Source organism: Labrus mixtus, chromosome 22, assembly GCF_963584025.1.
Source record: "Labrus mixtus chromosome 22, fLabMix1.1, whole genome shotgun sequence".
In the NCBI taxonomy this organism is placed as follows: Eukaryota; Metazoa; Chordata; class Actinopteri; order Labriformes; family Labridae; genus Labrus; species Labrus mixtus.
Window position 1 is genome coordinate 11302162 of NC_083633.1, and position 15877 is coordinate 11318038.

Sequence of the window (15877 nt, forward strand, 5' to 3'; positions counted from 1 at the left end):
ATAATTGTGTGTTGCTTCTGACCAAGGTCATATTGCCTTGTGGTTTGATTAATCAAAAATAGCATGTGATTCTTTGTCAGCAGCCAATAGTATATCTCCACCTGTCTCTAGCAAAAAAAAACTGTTATGGTTACATATAAAACTCAGTAGCTCAAAAAGGTCAGTGTCAAGGTCATTTACTCCACGTTCTGTATTTTGCCACTGGAGGTCATGGAGAATGATCCCATAAAACAGTTGAGTGCTTTATTGGCTGCTGTAGGACAAGAGCTCCTTCAGCACCACTCATACACACTCAACTATACATAATATTTGGAACATTTCCTATTCTGGTGAAACATAGGGATGAGGGAAATGTCACTAGAAGCTATTATTTACTGCAGTATGCTTCTTCGCTTAAGCGTTTAAATTGTTTCCCACTTTTTTCAAAATCATCATTTGTTTTAATTTTGGTCTGTTGATCTTGGTATCATCTTTTCTAAATCTCATTATGGACTACGGATCCTCAAATATGAACTCAGAACAGCTGAGAAAAGATTAAAATATGCCCGACTAAGCTCTGAGAACGTCATTTTCAAAGGCAGTATGGGCTCTGTGCTTTGAGAAACCATGTGTGATTTAGCATGACGACAATTTCATACTTCCAGCTACATTTCTCACTGCCAGCCTGGAGAATTTGGCTGAAAAGCTCTTGGCACTTTCTCTTCCTAATGTGTTCCCAGGCACCAATCATTTGTGGAAAAACAATTCTGGCAAAGTAATGTGTCAGAATGTTTGTCATTGTGCTTTTTCTATTTTTCCACCTCCTCTTTACGTCACAGTGCCTGTTTTTCTCTATTATTCATTCTTCCTTCTTCTAACATTACTCCATCCTACAGTCACTCATATTTAACAGGCCTGCAAGCTCTTTTAAAATGATGTGAATGCTTCGGTGGAGCCTGTTAGAGTTTGAGTTCAAAACCTTCAGCGGGAGCTTCTTATTGAGGGCAACACAGACAGATTCCCCTTTTCTTTCTGCTTGTCGTTCCGCTTCACGGACATATGTGTTCTCCCAAAAAGGCAACACACAGTAGGAATAACCCAGTTAGTTCTAACAGCTTTTAACTTTTGCAATTAAATAGTTTTCCCATTCCCAGATCATCTGTTTTTAAATTGAGAGATTATCAGTGAAATATAAGAACTGAAATGCAGATCAGAGTATCTTTTTACTGTGAAAAAACAGACAGTAAAGGTCATCATCACAGATACCATTATGAAACCTCTGTCTCCTCACCATGTTGTATTATCATAATCCCGATCACACAATTCACAGCATATGAAGATGTAATTTATGCTTTACATATTGGTGATCTGACTCTAAAACTGTCACCTGAGACAACAGTGAATATCAATGCGAGTCAGAAAAAGAGGCTCCTTATGTTGCACTGCTAAACACACACTGATGTACTCAATGTGGGTGTGTGGAGACATCTGGATGAAATTGACGACTGGCATAGTTGTCTGAATGGTCCTGTGTTTGCTTCCATAACGCCTGGGCCCCCACTTGAAATCCTGATTTGCCATCTCAAAACCCCTAATCAACTTTTTGGGATGTGTTGCAACAGGCTTCTAGCCTTCTTCACATTTCCATGTAGCACATTTAGAGTATTTTGAAATTTAAAAAGGCCATATGGAAAGGGTTTGTCTCTGTCACTGATTATCATGGTGTTGTTGATAAGAAAATAAGTAAAAGTCACAATCAAAATAATCTTGCAGGCCAGATATTATTGCTTGCAGGCCAGTTTCTGAAATCTGATTCACAAACAAGTTAGCTAAATAAGTAAAAAAAAAAGGGGTGGTGCGATAACACTGCACCACATTTTTTTCAAAATAACTCTACTTTTTAAACATTATATCTGCAGGAAAAATAATTGAATAACTGCTAAATTCCACCAGATGCGTGTTTGGTCCATCTCTGCTCCGCCAAGGCAGCAGAGCTGGTTTTTACTTTAGTCAATGTGAGCGCTTCCACTGGCTCTGCTGCTCTGCGTCTCAACTCCCCCCCAGCTCCAGCTCCTGTACGCTACCCTCTGCAGCAGCATTTTTGCGAGATGCAAGAGAAGGGCGCATCAAATGCCACAGAGCATATCCAGTCAGGCACACAATGAAACAACATTTAAACATCTGTGTCATTTTTCAGAATAAAACACTCCGTTTCTATTGTGGTTGGGAACAATGACCTTATGCGTGAATTGAGTGTTACCGGAGCGGAGCTGACACACAATGCAAACGTATCTGGTGTAAGTTCTGGGTAACTTAGATAATATTCAAACTACCTGTACTTTCATGTCAGTAGTTTCCTTTGTACTTGTCCCGTTTTCAAATTTGGCACATACCAGCATTTTTTGTGTGATTGTTAAAATGCCCTTTTTCGTCCACAGAATCACAAGGAGATGTTATTTCTCTGAAATGAAACCTGACAACCAGTCACAGTGTCGGGCTGTCTGACCAGAGGGCCCTCACACCCTGCTGAGCTCAGTGAATGGACAATTGAACATAGTGCTCGCTTGTCATCGCACATTGCACTCACAAACAAACACGTTCTTGCAGACTAGGCAGAAGAAGGATCGCAGAGACCCGAAGGCAAGGCTCTAGATGAAGCTGATGTTGACACTGCAAGAAAAGATCTGATCCTACAATTCTTTGAATCTACTTTTTTTTACATCAGTTACCAGAATTGTTTTCTTTCCTTTTAACTTTCATGCTGTTATACAAATGATCATTTGGATTTAGAGACCCATCATCTGCCAACAAGACACACACAAAAACACACACATACCTAACGGGTAGTGGTGGATGCAAAAGCAGCATCTCTCCTCCTACTCAAAGAGATGAGTCAACGTTAGATTTCTGTCATTGTTCAGCAGCCTAGAAATACCTCATTGCTGATAGGATTTCATACTCTATATTAGTGTTTTTTATGTCATTTATTTTGCGAAGAGAATGCAAACTGAAATAGAAGTACATGTTAAGCTATTTGTCAATTTCATTTAGAGCACAACAAGTTTATCCAAATGAAATTTGCTTAACAAATCAATTCTGACTTGACTTGACAAGTGTGTCTCCTGCATAAAAAAAAATGGTGACTGTCCTGCCTCCATCCCACAGCTCCACCACCAGCAGGATTTCTGAGCTGTCAGAAGGATAACAACGCAAGGAAGGTCACGCTTTATAATGTTACCTGTCAGCCAGCCAATACAGCATGGCCCCGGAAGAAATTTAATTAGCTTGAAACGGCAGCCGGGGAGAGAGGCGACATTAAAGGAATTGAACGATAACCAGCTTTTAATCCCGTCCTGGCGAGAGAATAGAAGAAAAGGGGGAGAAATCGTTCTGTATCGAACAGTCGTGACTTTGATGGAGGTGGAATTCTTTTAAGGTGATACGCGGTGTAATTAGTGATGCGCATGTGTTTACAAGATAAATAAACCACCCTCGCTTGCTTTGATGTGTAATGGAACTGTCCTTAGAAATCACAGGCTGGCAATGACTGGGCTCGCTGAGACAGCTATTTACACCACGTCCTATAGGAGCCCAGCAGGAAGAGCTTTTAGTGTTGTTCAAGCTTAGTGGGATGCAATTGTATCTATGCTTTAGTCTCTTATGAGTGTAAAAGGAGTCATGTGAAGAAGAACCTCACAGCCAATTTTGTGTAGAATTCTATTTTTTTTAGACTGACAAAATCACAGTATATTATGTGTTCTCCCTCACAACATTCCAACAATTTATGTCCCTTTAATGCAGCATGTCAGGGTTGTAATTAGGTGGAAAGTATCGCAGCTGAAAGGCTTTGGTTTGCAGAGCGGACTGCAGGAACTCATTCAGCAGCATGTTTGAGAAAGAAAGAAATCATTCAATGTCCAGGTTTTGTTCTATGATGGACCCTTGCCCTTCAGCTCAGATTAGCTGATTTGATGTCCTTTTATATTCATACGGGTTTCTTTAGTTGTCCTTGGGAGAATCAGTCGTTGCCAAAAAATTAAAAACAGTTTGATAAACATCCAAGTAATTTACTTTCTATTCAACAAGTTGTGTAAGTGTTACATTTTCGTGTCTCATTTGGCCTTGGGGTTTTTGCTGGATATGTCAGAGCTGAAAGAGAAGTTGAAGAAGAATACATTTCCCAGCTATCATACAAAAGCTGCCAATGCAATTATTAAGATAAGTGATGATACAGACAGATGTTTTAAGCACTTTTCAAGTTAAAGGTTACAATTATGATAATATTGACCTTGGGTTATTGAAGATTATTCAGACGGGCTGGTTGTGTTAAATTGCTGGCTTCTCATCAAACTCAAGAAAAAAGTAGAATTGCTTGCGAAAAGAGTCCCAACATTATCATGTTGGTTGCTGCGCCTCAGTTGGTAGAGTCGGTCATCTCTCAACCGGAGGGTTGGGGGTTCAATCCCCAGCTCCTGCAGCAACATGTCTAATGTGGCCTTGGGCAAGACACTTAACCCTGAGTTGCTCCTGCTGCTTCGTCAGCGGGGTATGAATGTGTTTGAATGGGATTAGTAACTTCTGATTGTTATTTTACATAGCAACCTCTGACATCAGTCTGCCATCTGTCTCAGTATGAAACAGTACATTTTGCTCCTGTTATTTCCATTTCCATCTATATTTCAAAGGAAATATTTTCGGGAAAAGGTAAAGGACTGATAATGGATTTGAAGTGTCTAAAAATGTAAATTCTGGTTGTTGTTATTGTTGTTGTTTTTTTGGTGGGGGGGGGGGGGGATTTTGAAAATGTAAAAAAATCAGAATCGAAAAAGACCAAATACTTTGAGTGTTCTGTTGTATCTTTCATCACTAGAAGTACACTGATTAACATTAATCAAGTCTTGGGTAGGTTTGAACTGCGGTGTAAAGGCACTTTTAAATAGTCGTTTACGTGCAGAAAATATGCAAAAATATCCAAGTTATTGGGGAGAAGGGACATGTTAGTATTATGGTCTTCATAATTTATGTAAAAAGAAATTAAATGATAAATGGGCTGCAGTTTTGTAGCATTACTCTAGTCTTCAAACCACTCAAAGCCTTGGCACATGTCACATTCACCTTTTCACAAGCATACATACACACATTTACATTGATCACTGAACTGCCAGCATAGAACAAGTTATAACACACAAATAGTTACCGCAGGATCACAAGCTGTATTAAGCCTTTGTGAGCAAATTTTAGCAAGCAGTGCAATTGTTTCCACAATAGACACTTTGACCGCTCATGGTAGGAAGAACACATGTAATTGATAGCACTATTATTGTGTCTCAAGATGCAACAACAACACATTCAAGGTCCTGAAAAAAAGATTGCCTGCTATCTATCAAGTCATCAATCAATATTGCTGGAAAAAGGCGTATTGACTCACTACACAGTTAATAAGAAATGGTGCAACATTTGCCTTTTTGGACCATGCAGATGAAAAAAGAAAAGAACAGATATAAGCCCACCTTTTGTATCTACTGTCCTGAAAAAACTACCTGCATCCCTAGCTTCCATGTATAAGCTTTCCACATAATTATAGATAGGATTTGTCATCAGGACAAAATTTCAATTAACTCAGTACTTTACACCAAGAAGAAAGCAGTATATTTACCAGAGCTTGTTTACCTGGTGCTTTTCATGTGAGCTTGATGCGTTTTACTGATCCGAGATGAAATATATATTTTTTTACGTTAAAGCCTTTTGACATTTGCCTCTTACTGATCCCAGCCGTTTACAATTAGTTTTTTTTATGACGCATCACTTCATTGTGCGTTAATTAAACTACAAAAGGGAAGTCATACTGCTAATTTGAGTTCTAAACAAACCACATCAACCATCTAGCCTCACTGTTTAACTGCTTTCCATTATCAGAAGAAAACAGAACATACTTTCTTACACATTCTTTTTAGTGTGTAGCCATTCAGAGCTCTTCTTCTTCTAAAATATTCTGTGAAGCACTTAGCCTAATTAGAGATCATTTATTCCCAGAACTAATCAGCCCAAGTGTTTTTTATGTCTTCTTAAATAATAACATGAGAGAAGGTTGTTGCGCTAAGTGAGGGTTCAACAGCCTACGCTTCTTACTAAATATGACTCGCGTGTTGCATTTTTGTGTGTGTGTGGGGTTGCTGTTATGCAAACCGTAGCCTAATTTGATTAGCTGTTAGAATATAATTAGTGAGCAAATGCACACGGTAGGATTCCTCTGATGATCTATCTTCATAAATGCTGTCTTGCGTAAAATATTTGGATTGTTTACATTGCATTGTGCCTCTCTCCCAATTTGGTAGCAAGTTATAACTTAATGTAGTTACACAGCACACGAGACACTATCAATTTCGGCAAAGACAGCAAAGTCCTCGCCAGGACTTTTGTTGAAATTGGGGGATGTTTAGTTATATTTAGTGCAGAATCCGTCCCCTTACTATGCTGCTACAGGATGAAAGTCTACAAGTATAGACAGCTTAATGTGTTTTCAGTGTGGCTAGGTCAATAATGCTGCTGTTTTGGAAATGGAGGGCAAGAAAGAAGCATAAGTGAGCGCTAATTAGCTAACATTAGGTAGTTACCGTTACCTAACAATAGTATCAGGATCACTGCCAGCTGTCACTTAAAACCACTGTTCTGGGGCAGTAAGATTAGTTGAAAGGAAGTTATACTATACTAGTTGAAGGTAACACATTATTTAATGGCCTGATTAGGAGAGGTTTTGTCTTTTTTTCCTTCAAGGAACAGTGGAGCATCTAACTAAAATCTCAACTCTCCACCACCTGGGTTTTCTTTCTCAGATGAAAATCTGTAGAAGTATAAAAACCTGGGCTTGTCTCCTCGTTGATAAGTGCATCCAATTGAATAACAACTGTCTTCCATTAAAACATAAAACTTGTTAAAATGCACATGTGGCTACTGACACTGATAACTTCTCCATAGCGTACAGCTATAGGAAGCCTTGCTTGTCTGCCAGGTAGGTGGTTCAATAAGCACTGTATGTGACGTCATGTGAAACAATGAATACCAATGAAATATAGTATAACTATATCGTATACTTAAGAACAGTACATCACCAAATATACTGAGATTCCACCACTGGCCAAGAATGCAGAGTTTGTCTGATGTGTTAAAAATAAGAAAGCTAACAACTGAAGTCTGAAAAGCTCTCTTGGGCACTTTTGCTGCACCTACTGTAACTTGAAGAACCACAAAAGAAACTCTTGTTTGCCACTTCACTGCCCTCTCTTTCTAAACCCTCTCCAGTGTTTCCCCTAGGTTTACAGCGTTGGGGGGGGTGGGGACAAGCAGACATGCCGACACGACGACACAAACACTTGAAGGAATCTTGGTGTTCATGTGTTATTTTAATGACAGCTGTCCTTTTCTATCGGAAAGGTATCCTTAAATGACTTATTTCCCTGATTTCCGACTCTATACACTATCCTATCTCTACAATAAAGACACAAAAAGCCCAAAAATAAATCTTTAAGAAAATATATATATATTTATTTTTTTTGGGGCCGCCCCCCCAATATAATGGTAAAGGGCTGCTCTCATCCGCATAGTCACTTCAAAAACCAAGATGATGACAGCCAAAGCGCCAACTGTAGGCTTCAAAACGGCAGTTCACAAACCATAGGATGATGTCACAGAGGCTACATCCACCTCTTGTGTACAGTGATATACAGAGTCAGTGATTATTCCCAGGCTCCACTGGCTATCAAGTGCATTTAGGATGTTTTTCATGCTTACATTTAAACTGCTTGAGTGGAGAAAGTAGGAAATGTATAACACAGATACATGCACACACAGAACTGTCTGGTGGCAAATAGTGTGCAAATGAAATTCACATTACTGTAGGTCACTGAATTCATTCCTGAAATGGCAATTGTTACAATCTCTCAAGGGACTTGTACTGAGTAGTTGGCCACATTCACACAGTTAGCCTTACATTTGAGTGTAGATTAAGACATACATTTACCCGTTATCAACCCATCAAGTGTAGCTCATGTGTGCCCCTCGGCCAACTATTTTTGTCTGTAGTTAATTTTTACTGGCATGCTACCGGCTTTGGAAACAGCTTCAGAGGACAGGCAAAAGGCTTTTCCTGCAGAACAAATATCCTCCCTCTTATCTTGTGCTTTTATTTTCTCAAATGCTCTCCCCCGGGCTCATTAAGAGGAAATCTGGCTTTTACCAGCCTTATCCGCTGTGATCTGAACCAAGGAACTCAGTCATACACTTCAAAGTCAAGCTTCTTCTGCAGGCTATCGCTGTTTAAAAAAAAAAACATTTGAGAAGTTTGTCAAAAAATCAGCACTGCGTCGCACACTGAAAGACATGAAATAAAATCATTATTTTATTTCATTTTTAATTCTAGAGAGCAAAAGCCAGCCAATTGAACCACTGCTCAAGAAGACGACATGAATCAAGTTTTATTTATAACCATATCACAACTGAAGTATACTCATGACACTTCACCGTTTTGAGCTTTATATTTATAATACTTTTTACAGACACCCACCATTAATCCATCAATGAGCAAGCCCTTGGAAACATTGGCGAGTATTAATAGGCATAAACCTGGAGCAGTACCAGACTCATTGGTAGACAGCCATTTTCCTCACAACATCTACCTAATATATCTGAAGACACCATATCAAGACTACTGCTACTTCTGCTGTTATAAGAATCAAGTTCTCACAGTTCAACCTCTCCTCATTGAAATATCTGCACTGCAACACAACTCCAACCACTTCTCTCCAGTGCTCGATTGACTCCAGCTGTCTCACTCTCTTCCCAAACGACCTTGCAGACACTACCCTCCTCTTTAACCCCGAGTGGTGTAGCTAACTCAGCGCTGTCTCTCCCCACACCTTGTCCCCATTGTTGCTGATCTTATCATTCAGCCTATCAGAGGACTAATGACCCCGGCAATCGTTGCTGACCTGTCGGGGGAAGTGCAGCTGCCAAAGAGGAGCAAGGGGAGTCCATTAAAAGATTAATGTAAGGAAGTGGACAGTGTCCTCGTGGACCTGTGGAGCACTACTGCAGGAAAAGAGAATTTGATTTATCCCCCGACCCCCTCCCCTTCCTCACATGCTGAATAGGCATAGAGGGATGAGCGGGGGGGAAACGGCTTGCTTAGTCAAGAACAGCTGACTGCGAGAGTTTGTTTTGGATTGAAATAAAAAACAGAATCACGCTTTGATGCCAATAGTTTGTGAACCATTTGGGTTTGAAGGTTAAAAATGTCACTTGGAATAAAGTGGATGTTTCCTATTTACTAAAGCACCGCTCAGCAAAAACCTTGCTTTGGAGCAAAGTCAACACCATGGGTCTGACAGGCCAATTAACCCATGTTTTTAAAGGAGCAAACTGCCCTATTTATCATGCAAAATGCAGCAATTAAGCATTCTAACTTTGGCAACCATTTCTAATTTTTATTTGATCAAAGCATAGAGTGGCATGGGCCCTGAAACCTGCGTCGATTAGTCATGTGTATGGCATAATGTTGGCATTTTGGCAGGGGAAAATGTTTCCTATTATGTGCTTTTAGTAAAGATTTGCTGTCAAGTTTGGAGAGGCTTGTTTCCCTGATTTTAAAGTGAGGGCCTGAACTTTTATAATGGGAACAAACAACAACGTCTCTAGCACAGCGTGGATACTGACAGAGAGGGCTTACTACTGAGAGCCAGGCAGAGGGAGAGAAATTACCATTCACTTTTGATTGTCAGGTTCACGTCTCTCTGTTGTTTGCATTATGTCTGGGTTATACCCCGAGGTTGCAAAACATAATTTCTTACTCAAGAAGAAGAACAGATACTTAGGTAATAAATCAACTCTGGTAGAAGAAAGTAGAAGAACTGATTAAACTTCTGTACTGAAGTAAAACTTCTGTACTGAAGAAAATGTACTCATGCTATAAAAGTCTCTCTTAAGGACATTTCCACCCGCTGTTTCTGGAAGTTATAAGAGTACCACTTTATATTTCTTACTACTTTAAGTGAAAAAAAGAAAAATCTTCTAATTGTGACTGACATAGCTAATGTGCACTGATGGATACACCAATGATATGTCCTCTCGTTTTTCCTCATCCATTAAGGTTTGAAGTAGGTCTTGATGTTGAAAAGCTGCACACAATGATACAAAACCAACTTTATCAGGAATCTAAATGCATTAAAGCTTAAGTTACAGGTCTGTTTTGAAAATGTTAGGAATAGAAAAGTATACATTTTTTGTTGTTGTTAAAGGGATTCTTCACCCATTTGCATTAAGCTTTGTATCATTAGAAACCTGGTAGTATTTTTGAATGGTCGTGCACCCCGCCCTCATTTTCCCCTGAGATGGGAAATCTATGGAGAAAGCTGATAATGGTGAAAAAATATAACTATACCGGCGAGATGGCTGCTGCCGACAGGCCGGTCTTGTGTTCTGGCTGCTGCCGCCGCTGGCCGCTAGGCACTAGCCGCCGGCGCCGCCGCTGGTATTGCTATATGGCTGGCCGCCTCCGGCCGCTTATATGACCCAATGTCAATATAGATTCACCTTCACGGGTGAAGTATCCCTTTAAAATGTAGGTGTAAAAATACATTTGTTAAATAAATACTCAGGTAAAGTTCAGAAACCTTAAAACTTTACTTCACCAATCCAACATTATCTTCATTACTTCTAATCTCTGGTCATAACAACTGTCACAGGATTTACCTATTAAACCAGAAAGAAATACGCCTGTTGTCAAATTAATTATAATATGCATTTTTACATTTATGTTAGCGATTCACAAATATAAGAGTGGGAATTGCAAGGTAACACACAATGCAATGTATGATATTATACAATACATAACACAATATATGGCCCAGAATAACGATAATATCATAACGCAGAGATTCTGCAATAATTTATATACTAAAGCTAATCATACAATGATACATCTTATGAACTGACAATTTTAAACTTTTTATTGGCCAGTTAACTGCTGTTCACATAACCATCATTCATGTCATAAGCGCCAACCTGAGTAGTCATGAAGCATTGAGGGAGTAAGTCAAATTGGCAGGAGAAATCTGTTTAGAGGGGTACATTTTTCTGTTAAAACAGGGATTTGATCATTGTATAACATATGTCAGGACTTTAATATATTGCTATTCAATGTTTTGCCCCATCCCTTCCCACAAATATAGACTTCAGTATTCACTTTCAAGCTAAAAAAAAAAAGCTTGTTAGGAGGCTACAATTTCTCAGTTAAATCTATTTCAGGTTAGATACATAGAAAATACCAGCCTCTGAAGGTTGTCATTGAGGAAGAAATTCACATTCCTCCTCCTCCATTCTCCACCTCCAGTTGATCGTATCCAGGTTAAATGTTAATTGGACAAAATCCCAGTTCTCCTTTGTCTTAATGGCTGCTCTCCTCATTTGCTCTCTCACCACTGCAATCGTTACACATCCTGGAGAGTTTTCAGAGGGATGGATGTGAATGATTCTGAAAACACAGTCCGGCTTAGACTTGGAAAATCACATTCCTTAATAAGTTAAAATGGGCTTTCTCACCATTTGCAGTATTTGCACCTTTAGCCAGCAAATACTACGCACCTTTATCTGATTGAAATTAAACAGGTTGGCTCATTTGACATGACAGTGGGTCAATAATAGACTATAATAATATCAAATTGCTAGCAAATAGTTGCTTATTTACACATCCAGTAGACTATGAGCAACAATGGCATGCATTTGGAGATGTATTCTGGCTCTCTGATGAATGAAAGTCTTTTTAAATCTCTCCTTTTTGCTCTTTTCTGCAATGTACATATACCAAGATAGATATATAACTGTTTAGCTGCTTCTCTATGTTTACTAGCTATTTTCCCATATGCAATTTGATGCCAAGCAGGTAGTGTAGAGAGGGAACATAAGGTCCCTTTTCTCTGAAAGGGAGACACCAAAAGGCAGTATAGGTGCCTTTAGTGAGATCGAATATCAAGGAAACATGATGCAAGTTTGAGCGTTCATATTTTAGACAGTCCGAGATGATTTATCATCCCCAGTTTTTTTTATTGTGTGCAAAATTATATAATCAGCATCTGTAAATGACCGCAGATAAAAGCTAAAGATAAGTATTTTTAAGTATTTAAAAGTATAAAGGGCCACTCAAGAAATTTGTCATTGGAGTTTTCTATGAGCTGAAGAGCACAACATGGAGGTATTAAAAAAATAAATGGTCAAAATCAAAGCGGCAGAGGCCAAGACATTTTTTTTATAGTCCATAATATGCTTGATGCTTTCTGAACATTAGAGCCTACCATAATACGACTCAGATGTCCTTCACAATCACCTTTCAATTCGAGTCATTGACGTATCTAGGAATAGTCAAATTGTATGCAACTGCTATAGAAATATCCCGACCTTAAAGGAAATATGTGCAACTTTTTGATCCAGTAAATGTTGCCCTTGAGCACCAGCATAAAACAAAACAAACTGCTTTTTGGCGACACCTCCGCCACGCTGAATTCTCCGCTCTTCTCCTGCGGCACACTTCCGACCCAGCACAAATGAAATAGAACAACAAATAAATATACAAAATACATCCTCTACTTGCAACCATTCCTGTGAGGTCCTTCAATCTCAACACCTTCAATTCCTGCTCAGACTTTTGTTGTTTGAAGAAAAGTCACAGAATACCCTGATCAGGGTATTTTCTCAGATTTCCAAAAGCTTCTGCCACTGTAGGATATATAAAACTGTTATGACAAGGAAACTGAAGTTAAAGGGTGAAATTTGTAGAGGACCTTGCTAAACGTTTTTTTAAATCTTTTTTTCCACAAAAATGGTTCTTGAAGGTGAAGTAAATCAGTTTGGTACCAGGGCAGAAGGGCAAGCAGAGTAAATGAGGAATGGTTGGTAGAGAACAGACGAAAGCCAAGGGGTCAAGGATTCGGTCGTTCTGGAGTGTGGTCAAAGGCACTAAAAGCTTTATGCTTTAACAGGATTGTTAGGCAAGAAACATCAAGCCTCACTGGCTCATGTTGCTCTGAGCATAATGATTGGTTGCTGGGGTATTTTATATGCAGCTTGGGTAATTAAATCGGGGGATACTGTTCCGGAATCGATATGAGCCCAGTGACATAAAGTACCACTGCTGAACCACTCTGTGTGTGTGTTGCGGACAGAGTGAAAATTAGAGAGAGAGAGAGAGGGTGAGGATAGGGAACATGAGAGGCGGAGAGTGGGCAGCAGAAATTGCGAGCTAAATTTTTATTATGACAGATGAGATGGGTTATTGGAATCCAGGCAAGGCTCTTTGACTGCAGATGCCATTACAGGACACGGCTGCTTTAAATCTGGGTCACCTATCGACTTAACCCCGCATTGGGCATCAGCAGGGCCTCATTGCCGTGTAATTATGCCTGGAATAAATAGGGCATTTGGCTTGTGGCACTACACCACATAGCGGCTGGTATAATGGACAGTGTGGAATTCATTTGTTCTCCCCTGTTCTTTCCTAATCCCTCCTCTCAACCTCTATTAACTCCCTACATTTTTTATCCCTTCCTCTGAGCACCCCAGCTACCCTTTGATTTCCAAGCCATCATTGTTTCTGTCTCTTTTTGGGTCCTGCTTTATCTTATTCCCTGCCGTCCTTGAGCAGAAGGAAGAGGGGAGGGGGGGGTTCATATAAGCCTCCAAAGGAATGCACGTTTAAGTTGTTAGCAAAACACTGTTGGAACATTAAGCAAGGAGAGATGAAATTAAAAGCATGTTGTGATTTTGAACACCGCAGCCCAATTAGAGAGAATACATTTTCTCCCTCACGAAAACCTAAAGCCTTCTTATCATCTTTGCTGCTTTGGTTGGGAGTTTTGAAGATATATTTGGTGGCCATTTGGCTCCATAATGCCTATTCAAACCAGATTTGAGTGCGCATTATAGCCTGCAGAAACAGTGCTTTTAGCGCTTTGGCCACACAGCAGTACAAAAAGAAAACAACAACAACAACAAAAAGAAGCCCTAAGCTAGGAGCAGGGTGTGCTCTTTCTTTATGTGTGATTCTTGCTGTGTGGTGACCGGCCTCGTAATTGGTCCTTGAGGCTTTTACCTGGCGGCGTCTACTGGCCATGTCAATGACTTTTTTTCCTTTTTTTTTTCTCCTAATGGCCTCATTGGCCACTAAGAGCTCATTACTAACACTTTTATAAATTGTTTCAAATGACATGAAAGGGAAGAAGAAATGAGGGAGCATTTTTTTTTTCTCAAAAATTAAACGCCTGGCTTTTGTAAGTCAAAAGTATGCAAGCTATTTCCATGCACATCACAAAGAGAACAGACGCTTGTTCTTTTGCCTTAATTAGAATAAATTCTGTACAACTTGGCTTTTATTAAAAACAACAAGGGTTCCAGTCTCCGCTTCTGCCTTTATTGTTTATAATCTTTGCTTAATTAATTTGAAGAGGCCCTGATTTAAAAAGAATGGATTTGTCAGGGATGAAGTTGTCTTAAGCTTATGTGAATTGCGTGCTGCTATCTGAACAGAACATATGAGGGATGTTCTTCAATAATTAAATACTTTTATGAGTCACTCAGAGAATGTCTTTTCCCAAAGCATACTGTATGCATGTTTTTTTTAGACGGTGTTCAATATAGATGAATCCTCTTTCCTTATTCTGCATTTGAATGCATTGGATTTGCCTTCATTATACTTATTGTTCTCAGTTTGACCAGTCATATCAGACTATTTATCATAGGTTAATATTCACAGATTTATGCTCTGCCATCATGTGCCCAACTCTCTGCAATCTAGATTTATTTTAAAAACAATCGCTATGGCTAAGAAAGACTGGAAGTTTGCTGCAGTATCACCAACATCACATAGTTTTCATTCGTTCTTGATTTCTCTGGGAGATGTAGTGTGGTGACAAAAGCACTGTACAATCTTCTTCACCATGACATTACATTGCACCTCTGCTGATAAGGCCAGATGTTCAGGGAAAAAAAAAACAACAAAGGCATCTTCAAAACACAGATGTCACCAAGAGTAAAAAAAAGAGACCTAAGATTCAGTTTTTTGAAGGTAGAAGTGGAAAAAAAAAATCAAAGAACTGTCATAGCTGACTTCAAGTCAGGAGGAAAATGATTGCTTTCCATTATAAACAAAAGTAAATATAGCTTGGTGTTACAGCATTGTGCTACTGGCCTTGACTGACATATCTTAACATCTTGTGCCGTCAAATTTTGCACAGACGTTCTCCAAAGTATGACTCCTACAGACTTATTATCATGAGGTGGACGTTTTTTGTTTTTAGGTCAAATATGTTGCAAAGGATTTCATAAAGCACCAACATGTGTGAAATTAATGATTCTGGACCCTTTTTTTTTTTTTTTACAAGTACAGTCATTAATAAAATAGAAGCAATTACATTCTCACTATACTTGGTGTTTAGTGCGTGTAAAAAATGTTGGCCATAGTAAACTTAGATGGTAAACATCAATGCTAATAAATATTGCCACATTTTGGTTCACATTTTGGAAGAGTTCTGGTTTTGTCCACTAGCACTTTAGCAGGCATTTGCTGCACACAGTAAGAAGTATATCGGGACAGTAAAAGTGGTCTCTTAAAACCAACTCCATTGTTACTCTTCTAGTTGTTATTTGGACTGTAAACAACAGCGAAGCACATAAAAAGTGTTATGTCGGAAGGTCCTTTTTTGCTAACTGCTGGCTTCACCGAAAGCCCTGAACATCAGTCATCGCTCCATGAGGCTATGACATCATTAGACAATAGCCAATGGGTAACAGAGATGGGCCATTAGCTCAAAGCTAGACTCTAGACTTTTACTCTTGTGTAACCATGTGCAGAGTGTTC